Raw genomic sequence first — 15,107 nt, 5'->3', positions numbered from 1 at the left:
TCTCAGGACCTCATTAGCACCGTCACCTCCCTCGGACTGTGGGATGCAGGTGCATAAGTGCTTTGAGGTGTCTGGTGGCGGCAGCCGAAGGCTCAGTCTTTGCCTTGGTTCTGCAGAAAAGAGGCGAATGGGACAGCTGGGCCACTCTTGGTGTGGGCTTTACAGTCCCTGAAGTCCCTAGACATGCAGGTGGGTTTCCCACAACGTTGGTGTCTGGGCTGGACACAATAGGCCTTGGTTGCTGCAAGGGGTCTGGTACTCTGAGTATTTGTGCTGTGCAGCACAAGTCGGTCCGGATGGCCCCACACTTGGAGGAAGGACAGATCTGACCTGAGCAAGCAGGGCAACCTCTTCCTGAGTGGCTGATGCATCAGTAGTCAGAATAAGCGCCAGGACGGTGAACAGGATCTTGCTTCTTTGTTGCCTGCGGCTGCAGTGGAGTAGCTCCTCTACTCCAAGGGAGTTCTCTGGCCATTTACGAAGCACTGGCAGCCCCTTGGGTTTCTTGGAGTCTGCACAACGGCAGGATGAGTCTGTTTCTCCAAAAGAGTAGGGTGCAGCAGGCAGGCTGGTTGGGTTGGTGCCAGGTCAGTCGTTGCTCATCTGTTCTCGTGTCAGTAATCGTCTTTGTTTACTCCTTCAGTGTCCTTCGTATCTGAAGTCCTGGCATCAAGGGAGCCATCTAAATACTATATTTAGAGGCGTTACAGGGAGTGTCAGGTAGTAGCCAATGGGCTACCTACCTTTAGGGCGACTACACAATCTATATAACCACTTCTTGTGGGAAGTGGGCATAACCCGGACGACCTAATTCCACCAAAAACCAAGATGGTGGAATTTTCCTAGTCTTGTGCACTTCACGTAGCCCATTTTAGGAGTGGTACAAGCCTGACTGTGAACACGCCTATCTTGGTGTCAAATAGGCAATGTCTAGGGAAAGCCAAGGTCGCATATCAAAGCCAGTTGAGGCCTTTGAAGCCTCCTGCCTTGATATGCTGATTACTAGTCATCCTGCTGGGAGGAGATGATAACATCTCCTGCCAGAGCAGGCACTGTTTCTGACCAGAGAGCGAGGGCTCTTGCCTCCAGGGGTCCAGGAACACATCTGTGATCGCAGGTTAGACAGGGCAAGTCAGCTAATACACTTGAGGCCAGTAGGTTTTCAGAGGGTAACTCTAAGGTACCCTCTGGGTGCATCTAATAATAAATCCATCACTGGAATCAGTGTGGGTGTATAGGTTTCAGTAAAACCATTATGTAGCTTGGAAACTCGTTTTGAACAGTGCTAAGTACTACCTTAGGGCTATAAGGCTGCTGAAGGGGTGACCTACAAATACTGCATGCAATATTAGGGGACATGACACACAGAGTATGTGCCATGTCGCATTTTCACTTTTTAGAGCACCTGGTCATGCAACCTGCAGTGGCAGTCGGCATGATTTTGGTGCTTGGTCCCTTAGGATGGCACAAGATATGCTGAAGCTCTTTAGTACCTATGCCCTACTTACCAGAGGTACCACTTACTAGGGACTTACAGAGGTGCTAAAGGTCTAGTCAATGAGGGATAAATTGCCCAATTGCCTTGTTTAGGGGGGAATAAAACTGCACTGGGTTCCTACTAACAAGGTCCCCTGTGTCACTCAGTCAAGGTTGCAGCAAATAGCAGGCAAAAGGGGGAGGGGGAAGGGACTACTGCTACAAAAACCCAGTTTCCTATACCTTGCACACTGTATTGCCAATTTTTTATGAGGCAAACTGGTCTCCGAGAGATGAGCAGATGCTCCAAGTCTGCATCAGGTGGCACAGAAAGAAAGGAGCTGACATCAGCGCACCGGAATAGAGCCTATGTAGGCCCGCACTTCATTTCTAGAGCGGAATGGAGTCAGTATGGAACCGCATGGCGTCACCTACCTATGCACAGAGCTACTACTGAGAAGTTTATGAATCTAGGCTTACACCTGGGGAATTAAAAAAAAGCGAGGAATCCGTGGTTAGAAGTCATGTTTGAGAGACTACTACATTTAAAAAAATACAAGGCCAATGTGGATTTGTTTACCCAGGACCTTGTGTGTATAATTAGGCATCTTCGGGTAAAGGTTACCATTGGTGGAATAACCCATATTGAGATACCCTGCATCAGATGAGGAGAAAGTTACCTTTACAGGGTTTTCCCAGGAACAATTAATAGTGACCAAGGTACTGTTAGGTTGCAGTGAATGATAAAGACTTGAGGTTGAATGAAGCCCACCCTGGATTTCATTTCCTTTGAAATGTCGCATTCCATTATGTATAGTGGCTCTGACGATCAGATATTAGGAATGGTTTCACCTCTTGAAATACCCACTGAGGATTCATGTTTTCATATCAGATGGTATAAGAGGACACTTACTGCGGAACTTTGTGAGGAGATAACAGACTTGGAAATAAATAATAGGAAAGAAAAAGAAGTTGGATACATCTTCACATCTATATTGACAGCAAAGTGTGCAATGTGCTCAGTGAAAGACAATGAGGCACCTTTTTCAAATGAGGTTATGTATTAGTGTGTGTAAAGCTTCAAGTGTAATGGTCTGTGACTTGCATACAGTTTGAATGAGAGTAATCAAGAAGGAAAACTAAACATAAATATGATACAGGCAGCCAGATAATTTTCTTTAACCGGTGACAGTAACATTGCACAGCCTTGTATGCATTGGTTGAGATGACTTTGGGAACTGTATGATCATGCTTTGAGTTAACAAGAACATTGGGAAACTATGCAATGAAAGTATGTGTAGGAAGCAAGCCCGTTGACGTACCACTAGATGGTTATATCATACAAAGAGTCCAGAGATTCCCACAGAAGCGTACAGGGCTCAATGTAAACCCAAAGTGATCTACTTGTGGTAGTGTGGTCGAGCAGCCTTTGGCCTAACACAGAGGACTGTTAGACATTTGTTATGCACACAGTGACTAATAAATGACACAAGACTCAAAAAGGATATCCACACCAATTTTATAAAAAACTAAGCTTGTTTTTAGTTTTTTTAAGACCAAGATTCACGTTCTAAGCTAAGTATGTTTTTCACAAGAAATACTTTCAGCTTTAAAAAGTTGACACAATGACCAATTTCTCAGTTCAGCAATGTTAACCTATGGGAGGAAAACAACAATGCAGTTTTGCAGGTAAGTGTACCACTTACAATCTTGGTTTTCAGGATGAAGAATCAGCACCAGGCAAGATTTAGGTAAGTAGCAAATCTGCACTTCCAGCGGCACAGGGGCAGCTGGGTGCAGGGTTCAAATCTGGAATCTGTCCAATGTTATCCAATGGAGAAAGGGGGTAATCAAAGAGATGCTGCTCACAGGTGGGTAACACGGTTTGGTAACCCAGTCTCCGGGAGTTATGGTAAACGCAGTGGGGGGCAGAAGGCAGCACCAAATCACACCCTCGGCAGCACAGGGGCGACCGGGTGCAGAGTGCCAACACAGTGTTGGGCACCCAATGCAACTCAATGGGGGAAGATCGGTTTTGAAGAAAGGCTACAGGCTCAGGCCAGGAGGCCGGACGCATAAAACCCACAGCTGCCCAGTAAGTAGTGATGCTAGGGGACGTAGGGATACCATTGAAAGTTAGAATTGGGGGTCTCTGGTTGGCGCAAGTATGCACTTGTGACAAGCAGGGACCCTCTCCTCTAAGTCAGGGCGAAGGATGACCCCTTTAGAATGACCCTTACTCACCCTCTAGGTGCGTGGCGTGAGCAGCCAAGGCTATTCTTCAGGCGTTAGCTAGTTAAGCATTTGTAATCACACACACAGTAAAATACACCAATCCCCCCACAAATGGACACCAGGCTGTGAGTATATAAAAATACGCTTCTTTATGTAAAAATATATATCTCTATGCAGTTCAGACTTAGTACAAGACCAAATAACGTTTTTGTAGCACCACATATTGTAAATAGGCAAGCTTCTCTTTTAAATGTTTCACCAACAGTTCTTTGTTGTAGATTAAATGGCGAGTTCTTAGTTTCAGTGTTTCTTTGAGTCTCTAAAAGAAATGTTCCTGGGGCTTTAAGTTACGTTGGGACACTGCTCTGAGTCCCTGGGGGATGCTCCACTCCACAATGCCCCCTTTCTCCTTCCTTTGGACTCCCCAGGGGCCCCTCCACGGCTCTAGCCCGTTCCTCGGCAGAGATCCGGGCACGACCTGCCAAATCTCACGCTTCCCGCGTGGGACGCGTTCGGCCCGGTCGGGTCCCTGCTAGCGTACGGCCCCCCCCCTGGTCTGCGGGACCCACACGGGGGAGAGTGCCGACTTCAGAGCTGCCAAGGGGGGTGAAAGAACACAGAGCGGCTCCAGTCGCTCTGGCAGGGGCTCGGCAGGCAGCCTGCAGCTTCCCGACTCTTTAAGGATTCCAGCGGGAGGGGCTGGAGCGCGCTCGCTGACAGGCGCTGCCGCCGGACACACAGAGAGCGGTGCGAGTCAGCTGGAGAGGGCGGCTCGCACCGCAGCTGATTCCAGGACCTGGGGCACTCGCAGGCAGGAGCGGCAAAAGGGAAAACAAACGTTGCGGGCCCCTAGCCCGGGGTGAAACTTTAAAGCACACAAACACTTCCTTGTTGATGGGGGTTGGGCCGAGTCGGCACAGGCAGCGCGACTCGGTCCGGGGAGCACTTTGGGATCCTGATGTCAGCGGGTGTGGGCAATCAGGCAGGCGCGGCCCGCGACCCTTGGCACGACGGTGCGGGGGTCTCCTCAGCGGGGGCGGCGCGGCCGTACGAGTCTCTGGGGTGCGAAGCGGGGTCACAGGGCACGGACTGTGCAGCTGTCGACCCGGCGTAGATCGCTATCGGCAGAGGGAATTCCGGCCGGAGGGGGGAGAGCGCTTCAGGGCTTCCAGTAGCAGGCAAGGGGCAGAGGAGCAGGTAGCCAAGCCTGGGGGCAGAGAGCGACTCCGGTCGGAGCGAGGCTCTCACAGGACAAAGGCAGGCAAGCTCCCGAGTGCCACAGCCCTAGGAGGGGCGATGAGGGGCGCAGTCTGGCTCCAGCGGGATGCACACACGGCTCGAATATCAGGGCGAGCCAAAGCACCAAGGACCCACTAGTCCTGGGGTCCAGGTCAGTGGGCAAGCTCAATCAAGCCCTTGGAGAATGTTTAGAGCACAAGTCTGCAAAGTCTTTCAAAAAGTCTTCTCCTCTCCTTCCTCAGCAAGGCAAGCAGCAGGCCAGTCCTTCCAGCGTCTTCTTCTCCTTCTATTCGGGCAGAGGTTCTTTGTGGTAAAACAGGATTCTGATTTACAAGGAGCAGGGCTCCTACTTTTATACACAGTTTCTTTTGTTCTTACAGGCCAGGGGGGCCTTTGCATAGCCACTTTCAGTCTCTGAGTCCTTGATGGGTGTAATCTGGCTTCTGCTTTCAGTGTGAGGGGCAGGCACATCAGACGCTCCACAGGAGGTGGAGCCAGCATTGTGTGGACAGGGGCAGCCAGGAGTACCTTGTTGATGGGGCTTCGCCCTTCCTGGGCCAGGTACAGGCTGAGTCATCAGTCGCTCTCCAGGGGGGCGGAGCCAGCATTGTGGTGGCAGAGCACAGCCAGATTAAGAGTCAAGGGGCACTCATACCTCCCACTAAGGTGTAATCCTTGCATTCACCACCTGTCATCCCCCAGCCCTGTCACTCACACATCCCAGACAGTCAGATACACATACTGCAGAGGCGGGCTGAAATGGTTAGGCAAGCAAATGCTAACTTTCTAAAAGTAGCATTTGCAAACACAGGATATTAAAATAAACTTTACTAAAAGAAGTATTTTATTATTCTGAGTTCAGGCATACTAAACATTAATTTCTACCCTGTTCCCTGAGTCTGCTGGGATTATAGGGTGTAATAATTCCAGCAGCCCATCTTGGCCTAAAGGGAGCAGGTAGCCTTACACAGTGAAAAACGAATTTGGCTGTAATTCACTATTAGGACATGCCACACACATCAGGGCTTGTCCTACCTTACACTTACAATGCACCCTGCCCTAGGGCCTACCATAGGGGTGACTAATATGAAGTTAAGGGAAGGTTTAGGGGCTGGCAAGTGTGTACACTTGCCCAGCCAGCATGACAGTACCAGACTGCACGCAGGTTCTGCAATGGCAGACCCTAGACACATTTTAAGGCTGCTTCTGTGGGTGGCGCAACCAGCGCTGCAGGCCCACTAGCAGTATTGGCATTTACAAGCCCTGGCACTCCTGGTGCACTTTACTGGGGACTGATAGTAAATCCAATGAACCAATCAGGTATACCAAACACCGTTATACTTTATACAGGGAGAGCATATGCACTTTAGCACTGGTCAGCAGTGGTAAAGTGCCCAGAGTCATTAAACCAACAAAAACAGGTCAGAGAGAATATTGGAGGAAGGCAAAAAGTTTAGGGGTGACCCTACCACGAGGCCCAGGTCCAACACAACCCCCTTCCAGCCAAAACGCAGGGTAGACCAATCACCACTGTGATGGGCTTCCCTGCTTTGGGCGATAGAACCTGGACCTGGCCCGCAACAGCAGGGGCACATTCCAGTTCTACGCCAATCTGAACCTATTTCAAATCCTCTGTCCATACTCTCAGGGTTCACCCAGCTAATCCATGGGGCACCCTTCTCTTTCTCTGTGGACACCACCTGTGCAGCCTCTAACCTTAACTTGCTCACAGGTGTGTCCCAACAGACAATCCTCAAATCACAGTGGCCACTGACAGTAGTCAGGGCTGAAACCCAGGCCTCATGCCTCTCAGGGCTCTCAAACCTCTGTGGCCTCAGAGAGCGGGGGGCAGTAGCCCCAGGTGCTAGGCACCTTTTGTTCATTCTCTCTTCTGTCAGTCTAGGTATGATATCCTGGCACTGACCCACCAGTCCCAGGCCTGTACCTGGCGGCTGGACCGAACACGGGGGTGGCCTCTCCCACACCCGGTCCTCCTCCTTGGGGCTCTGTACCCTCCCACCTGGAGTGGTACCCCCTTCCAGAATTGTCAGGGCACCTGAGGCAGGTGACCTGCACAATTCGCCCGCCAGTTCAGGGGTGCTATCCTGCAACTGGGGCACCAGGTCAGGGGGGACACCCTGCACCTGGCCCTCTATCCTAGGGTCTAAACCCTCAAACTGCACCGGGGTCAGAGGCAAGGACTCCCTCCCTCTGCACCCCCTTCCAGAGTACTGCCCACTCCCCACTGGAGTGGTACCCCTAGAAGTGACATGGGTCAGGACACTGATTACAGTGGTCCCACCCTCCAGGTCAGACAACACCTGAACCTGGCTCTCCAACTCAGGGACCCAACCCTGCCGTTGAACACTTGCCTGGCGCACAAGGACTTCACGGGGAGCACGCATGCCCCCCCTGAGGGTGGCACATAGCTCATGTGCCGTGCGACAGTCTGCCTGGCGCAGATCTCCCAGCCTCTGTCCCTCTGACAGTGTGGGAAGATCCCCCAGGACAGAAGTGGTGTTCCCATGGTCATTCACTGGGGACGCAGCCCTGCTGGCTGGCCCCTGACCCACTGGTTCTTCAACTGGGGACTCTTTCCCCCTCTCGCCCCTCTTTCTGGACTTCTGCACCCTCCCAACTGGAGCGGTACTGCCAGATACCAGAACTACTGTACCTCTGTTTACAGAGCCTCCACGTTCTCTAGCCACTGGGGGATCCCCCTCAGAGGGTGACTCATCTGGACAGCCTAGGCTCCCCACCTGGTGTTTCCTTAAAGAAACATCCAGGCTCTGAGACTGAGGTTGGGCACTACCGGGCCAAAACCCATTCTCACTCCTTCCCCTCAAGGACAGGACGTGAGGCCCTACACCCCTCTCACTACTACAGGACCTAGCTGGGCTACTCTGCGCCACTTCCACCACTCTGGGCTGGAAGATACCTGAGCCTCGCCCCACAGGATCACACCCCAATGCCTCTCCAGACCCTCTGGAATCCACCACAAGGTCTGCCTCCAATGTGAGCTCCCTGGGGTCAGAGAACTCACTCTCAAACAGGTGTTGGCATAGCTCTGGAAAACTGGGACTTAAAGTATGCTCTCCCACAATTGGATTACACAGCCCCCTAGCAGGGTTAACCAAACTATCCTTCACCTCTCCATCCAGCGCCTCACACACATACTCCACACCATTCTCCTGAGACTGGCCAGACAGTAGCGGACTGTCTCTGTCACACAACCCACACTCTTCTGGGCGGTCCTTACACTCACCCACCAGGACCTCAACCATGGGGGAATCCCTCCCACCACTAGGACCATGAACTCCTACGCCAGCCACCCTATTCCCTTCAGGGACGCTGCGCACTACTGGAGCTACCTCATGCCCTTGAACCTCCTGGTGTAAGTTAACCCCCTCCAAGTCAGGTGCCATATCTCTAGGTGCGCGCGCTATGCTGTCAGCACTAGATACCTGAATGTTGCTGCCACCAGCTGAGCTGGACTCCACCTCCACCTCAGCAAAGCTCCATCTGTGAGCTACACAAATCTCTGGATGTTGGGCTGAAGCCCTCCTGGCTTCAAGCTCCAAATCAAGTTCTCTCATCCTCAAGTAGTGAGCTCCTTGGCGTTCTTGCGCTTCCATTGCCAATTTCTGCTTCTCCATTTCCAATTGTCCTTTTAATCTCGCCATCTCCATTTCATGTGCCCTGGTTGCTGCCCTGTCTGCCAACTCCTCTGGCGACAGGCATCTGGTTGCGGCCTTTTCCATCCTCACTGAACCAGGCATGACGTTTCACCAGCACATAGAGATCTCCCAGCAAAATTAAAAAACAATAAAATCTGTGGCTGCGTTATCGGTCTGCTCTCACTATGTGGTGATCAGCAATTCACTGTATGTCAATCACAAATGCAAATTCGCAAATCCTCACCGCTGCGTCCAAAGTTAGAATTGGGGGTCTCTGGTTGGCGCAAGTATGCACTTGTGACAAGCAGGGACCCTCTCCTCTAAGTCAGGGCGAAGGATGACCCCTTTAGAATGACCCTTACTCACCCTCTAGGTGCGTGGCGTGAGCAGCCAAGGCTATTCTTCAGGCGTTAGCTAGTTAAGCATTTGTAATCACACACACAGTAAAATACACCAATCCCCCCACAAATGGACACCAGGCTGTGAGTATATAAAAATACGCTTCTTTATGTAAAAATATATATCTCTATGCAGTTCAGACTTAGTACAAGACCAAATAACGTTTTTGTAGCCCCACAGATTGTAAATAGGCAAGCTTCTCTTTTAAATGTTTCACCAACAGTTCTTTGTTGTAGATTAAATGGCGAGTTCTTAGTTTCAGTGTTTCTTTGAGTCTCTAAAAGAAATGTTCCTGGGGCTTTAAGTTACGTTGGGACACTGCTCTGAGTCCCTGGGGGATGCTCCACTCCACAATGCCCCCTTTCTCCTTCCTTTGGACTGGCCAGGGGCTCCTCCACGGCTCTAGCCCGTTCCTCGGCAGAGATCCGGGCCCGACCTGCCAAATCTCACGCTTCCCGCGTGGGACGCGTTCGGCCCGGTCGGGTCCCTGCGAGCGTACGGCCCCCCCCCGGTCTGCGGGACCCACACGGGGGAGAGCGCCGACTTCAGAGCTGCCAAGGGGGGTGAAAGAACACAGAGCGGCTCCAGTCGCTCTGGCAGGGGCTCGGCAGGCAGCCTGCAGCTTCCCGACTCTTTAAGGATTCCAGCGGGAGGGGCTGGAGCGCGCTCGCTGACAGGCGCTGCCGCCGGACACACAGAGAGCGGTGCGAGTCAGCTGGAGAGGGCGGCTCGCACCGCAGCTGATTCCAGGACCTGGGGCACTCGCAGGCAGGAGCGGCAAAAGGGAAAACAAACGTTGCGGGCCCCTAGCCCGGGGTGAAACTTTAAAGCACACAAACACTTCCTTGTTGATGGGGGTTGGGCCGAGTCGGCACAGGCAGCGCGACTCGGTCCGGGGAGCACTTTGGGATCCTGATGTCAGCGGGTGTGGGCAATCAGGCAGGCGCGGCCCGCGACCCTTGGCACGATGGTGCGGGGGTCTCCTCAGCGGGGGCGGCGCGGCCTGACGAGTCTCTGGGGTGCGAAGCGGGGTCTCAGGGCACGGACTGTGCAGCTGTCGACCCGGCGTAGATCGCTATCGGCAGAGGGAATTCCGGCCGGAGGGGGGAGAGCGCTTCCAGTAGCAGGCAAGGGGCAGAGGAGCAGGTAGCCAAGCCTGGGGGCAGAGAGCGACTCCGGTCGGAGCGAGGCTCTCACAGGACAAAAGCAGGCAAGCTCCCGAGTGCCACAGCCCTAGGAGGGGCGATGAGGGGCGCAGTCTGGCTCCAGCGGGATGCACACACGGCTCGAATATCAGGGCGAGCCAAAGCACCAAGGACCCACTAGTCCTGGGGTCCAGGTCAGGGGGCAAGCTCAATCAAGCCCTTGGAGAATGTTTAGAGCACAAGTCTGCAAAGTCTTTCAAAAAGTCTTCTCCTCGCCTTCCTCAGCAAGGCAAGCAGCAGGCCAGTCCTTCCAGCGTCTTCTTCTCCTTCTATTCGGGCAGAGGTTCTTTGTGGTAAAACAGGATTCTGATTTACAAGGAGCAGGGCTCCTACTTTTATACACAGTTTCTTTTGTTCTTACAGGCCAGGGGGGCCTTTGCATAGCCACTTTCAGTCTCTGAGTCCTTGATGGGTGTAATCTGGCTTCTGCTTTCAGTGTGAGGGGCAGGCACATCAGACGCTCCACAGGAGGTGGAGCCAGCATTGTGTGGACAGGGGCAGCCAGGAGTACCTTGTTGATGGGGCTTCGCCCTTCCTGGGCCAGGTGCAGGCTGAGTCATCAGTCGCTCTCCAGGGGGGCGGAGCCAGCATTGTGGTGGCAGAGCACAGCCAGATTAAGAGTCAAGGGGCACTCCTACCTCCCACTAAGGTGTAATCCTTGCATTCACCACCTGTCATCCCCCAGCCCTGTCACTCACACATCCCAGACAGTCAGATACACATACTGCAGAGGCGGGCTGAAATGGTTAGGCAAGCAAATGCTAACTTTCTAAAAGTAGCATTTGCAAACACAGGATATTAAAATAAACTTTACTAAAAGAAGTATTTTATTATTCTGAGTTCAGGCATACTAAACATTAATGTCTACCCTGTTCCCTGAGTCTGCTGGGATTATAGGGTGTAATAATTCCAGCAGCCCATCTTGGCCTAAAGGGAGCAGGTAGCCTTACACAGTGAAAAACGAATTTGGCTGTAATTCACTATTAGGACATGCCACACACATCAGGGCTTGTCCTACCTTACACTTACAATGCACCCTGCCCTAGGGCCTACCATAGGGGTGACTAATATGAAGTTAAGGGAAGGTTTAGGGGCTGGCAAGTGTGTGCACTTGCCCAGCCAGCATGACAGTACCAGACTGCACGCAGGTTCTGCAATGGCAGACCCTAGACACATTTTAAGGCTGCTTCTGTGGGTGGCGCAACCAGCGCTGCAGGCCCACTAGCAGTATTGGCATTTACAAGCCCTGGCACTCCTGGTGCACTTTACTGGGGACGGATAGTAAATCCAATGAACCAATCAGGTATACCAAACACAGTTATACTTTATACAGGGAGAGCATATGCACTTTAGCACTGGTCAGCAGTGGTAAAGTGCCCAGAGTCATTAAACCAACAAAAACAGGTCAGAGAGAATATTGGAGGAAGGCAAAAAGTTTAGGGGTGACCCTGCCACGAGGCCCAGGTCCAACACATTGGTAAAGCTACCCAAGACCCAGGGGCTTTGAGTGAGGGATGTCCTTTGGCAGGTTGCAGTCGGGGGAGGGGTGCAAGGGTGAGGGGCTTCGGATTGAGGCTGCAGTCATTGAGGTGGAGTCCGGCAGGGGTCAGCTCATGGTGGACTTGGACTCAGAATCACTGGGGAATCATAGCAGGACCAGTGGGCCACTTGGACTTGGGCCATGGACGCCAAGTGCAAAGGTGAGTCCTGTGGCGGTTTTGCGGTTTCTCAGGTCAGAGTTCTTTTTCTCTTAAAATTGGTTTCTTCTTGCGCAGGTCCACTGTTCTCGGGAGATCTTGATCTTTATGAAAGGCAGGCAGTCCTCACGAGGCTTTATGGTTGCTGGGCTGCAGGATGGGTCGTCTTTCGGCGCTGGATCGTCAAGGGCTGCAGACTGGCTGGTAGGGCTGGGGCCAAGTCAGTTGGTTTCTACAGTTCTCTCTGCTGGTGCAACACTGTAGTGTCCGGCTCTTTTTACGTGGTCGGAAATCTAATTTCAGGGTCTGGGAGAGCCGCCTAATTACTAAGTTTAGGGGCAATACAGGGAAGTAGCAGGTGGGGACAAATGGGTTCCTTACCTGTGGTGTCTCCACCCACTATAATGCCACACTCCTGTGGGGGGGCATAGCCCTAGCCCTGATTGGACAAGTCCCACCATGTGCTAACTTCGCCTTTAGCACCTGAGGTGTGGAGTTGGCGAGGGTGGGGCACACCTCCTACTCCATCATGGTTTTCCAGCCAGGTTTCCCACCAAAAGTGGGTGGTTTGAACCAGGGGCAGCCATCCGCTGCTAGCAGAAGAGGCAGGGGTTGCATTACAAAGGCAGCAGGCCTTTGAAGCTTCCCTCTCAAGCACTGGGCTCATCCTGGGGGTGTGACACCTCTGCCCAGGACGGGCTTTGTTTCTGGCCTCAGAGAGCAGGGGCTCTCGACCCATGGGTCCAGAAACATGTCTGGTGGTAGAAGGTTGCTTAAAGCCAGTCAGACACCACACCAGGGTGGGTAGGTTTTCAGGGGGCACCTCTGGGGTCCCCTCTAGGTACATATTTTAATAAATGCCACACTGGCATTAGTGTGGTTTTTTTTAAGAGGAGTTGTTTGGTAACAAACACTCCTTGGTTCAGTGAAGCCATCATGGTGCTGTGGAACTCGAGTTTCCAGCCCATGTACTCTCTATGGCTTCACTGGAACTTACAATATTTAGAATAGATTTAGATATTGCAGGGGCATATCTGCTCATGCAGATATGCCCACACCAGAGATATAGTGTACCCTGCTCTAGGGCTTGTAAGGCTTGCTATAGGGTTGACTCACCTATACCTTAGGCAGTGTGGCAGGACATGGCACATAGGCATCTACTGATCTACGTAAACAGATTGTATAGACTTTATTGATTGTATTGACTACTATTTTGTTCACTTTGATGATAACACTACTCTTCATTTGTGTTTACCATTAGACGCACCACATACAGAATTCGGACTCAACACTAATAGAGACTTCTACATGTATTGTAGAGCAGACATGCTTTTTTTAGTTTTTATAATAATTCACCCGTTTTTAATGAGTTTTTCTGTGTCTACCCTACATGTCCGTTTTGAATTGACTTTACGGAATTCTCACTTTATATGAATCCCACCGCTGCTATATAGTTTTTATGCACCCACAGTTGATTCACGACTGAATACAAGATTATTCACCTACAGACAGTTGATTACTACTTAGAGCACATCACAGAGTTAACATTTGCTACTCATAAAGATACCCCGTTCCAAGATGGCGACCGCAACTGTATAGAAAGTAACTTTGTCTGCCATCAATGCCTACACCCTGCACTCTGCTTACCAATTCACTAACAAACACTGGAAACATATCACCTACAAACCGACTGAGTAAGTCATGCACGAATACTCCCGTAAGTAGTTTGTTATAACAGGATTGATGTACTGCACGTATAGTCTTTTAATTACTCGCTTAGACTAGTTGATATGAGACACCACAACGTTGTTTGTTTAATTTAAGTACCCGTGTATCGAGGAGCACAGATATGATAGTACCGGAAACGCTCACTTTGTGGTAAAACCGGGGTCCCCTTATATTATTAAAGTACAACGCGAATCACTGTCAACAAAGTGAATTTTAGCTAAATCTGAAACAGCAGATAGCCGCAAACTAACCCCACCGCAACGTTGTTTGTTTAATTTAAATACCCGCGTATCGAGGAGCACAGATAAGACATTACTGTAATACGCTTACTTTGAAGAAAAACCGGTCACCTTACATTATTAACTGTCAATTATGCGAATTTTAGCTGAATCTGAAACAGCAGGTAGCTGCGAACTAATGCCACTTCCACAAGTTGTTCACGTTTTCGTTTGGCCATTCACCAGTACTCATTGTACTAAGACTCGATTTATGACACAATTTAAACCACGTTAACTCTTACCACTAACCATATTATTGAGTCACACACTGAGTCCCCTCATGTATTAAGACTTATTTACAATAATTTACAGCTTTTTCCAACACTGACGAAGGGTGTTCTACCCGAAATGCATTGGAGCATGAAGAGTATGAACCAAGAACTTGAATGGAATATCTTGTATAAAACCATTAATGGAATTAATTCATATGAAGAAGAATAAATATGAATAAGTAAACATTTACAGGAGAATAGTTGTTTATACCACGAATACAGCTTCTACAACCCCTCACGGGGCCCAGTTGTGCCTGAATGGACATCCCCTATTGCAGGGTACGCAGTACACACATAGGCAGTATGCCATGTCAACTTTGTCGTTTTCACTGCACCAAGGCATGCGAGTGGCATGGCCTTGATGAGGGGTATCTAGGAGACCCTCTTCAGTCCCCATGCTTTAAGTACCAAGGGTACCATTTACTAGGGACTTACAGGGGATCTGAAGTTGTGCCAACAGTGGTACAGTTTTAGGGCAGGAGCACTGGCACTCGGGACCTGGTTGGCAGGGACCCCATGAACTTACAATCAAAACCACATTTTCCAGGCAAAAAGTGGGGGTCTAACCATGTCAAAAGAGGCAATTTATCACATCATGTCATAAAGCTGTGGGGGTGAGCTGCAGTTTCACTGTGCCTATGCCCCAGATGCAAGTGCGGTGGAAAGAAAGAACAGCTTGTAACATGCGCAGAAAAATAATTAATAATTAACATGAATGGACGCTTTGCTGATTGCAAACTAAATTGAGCCCACCAGATAGTTGCTGACAGACCCACGGCTAGAGCTGTCGACCTCGAAGCTGGGTTCGAGTCTAGCCAGGGACACTCAACATCCAGTGATTCTGGGTAAATCACTTAATCTCCCCGTGCCTAACAAAATGAATGTGTCCGTCTGTAGCGCA

The 15,107-nt window shown here is 50.8% G+C and overlaps 1 protein-coding gene across 2 annotated transcripts in view; it reads right to left on the bottom strand.

The window, feature by feature from the left end:
• THOC1 (THO complex subunit 1) overlaps nucleotides 1–15,107 on the bottom strand; it is a 449,280-nt gene that overhangs the window by 359,050 nt on the left and 75,123 nt on the right. The window lies entirely within an intron of this gene.

The sequence above is a fragment of the Lissotriton vulgaris genome, chromosome 4_1 (assembly GCF_964263255.1).
Source record: "Lissotriton vulgaris chromosome 4_1, aLisVul1.2, whole genome shotgun sequence".
NCBI lineage: Eukaryota > Metazoa > Chordata > Amphibia > Caudata > Salamandridae > Lissotriton > Lissotriton vulgaris.
This window is presented reverse-complemented; position numbering and strand designations above follow the sequence as displayed.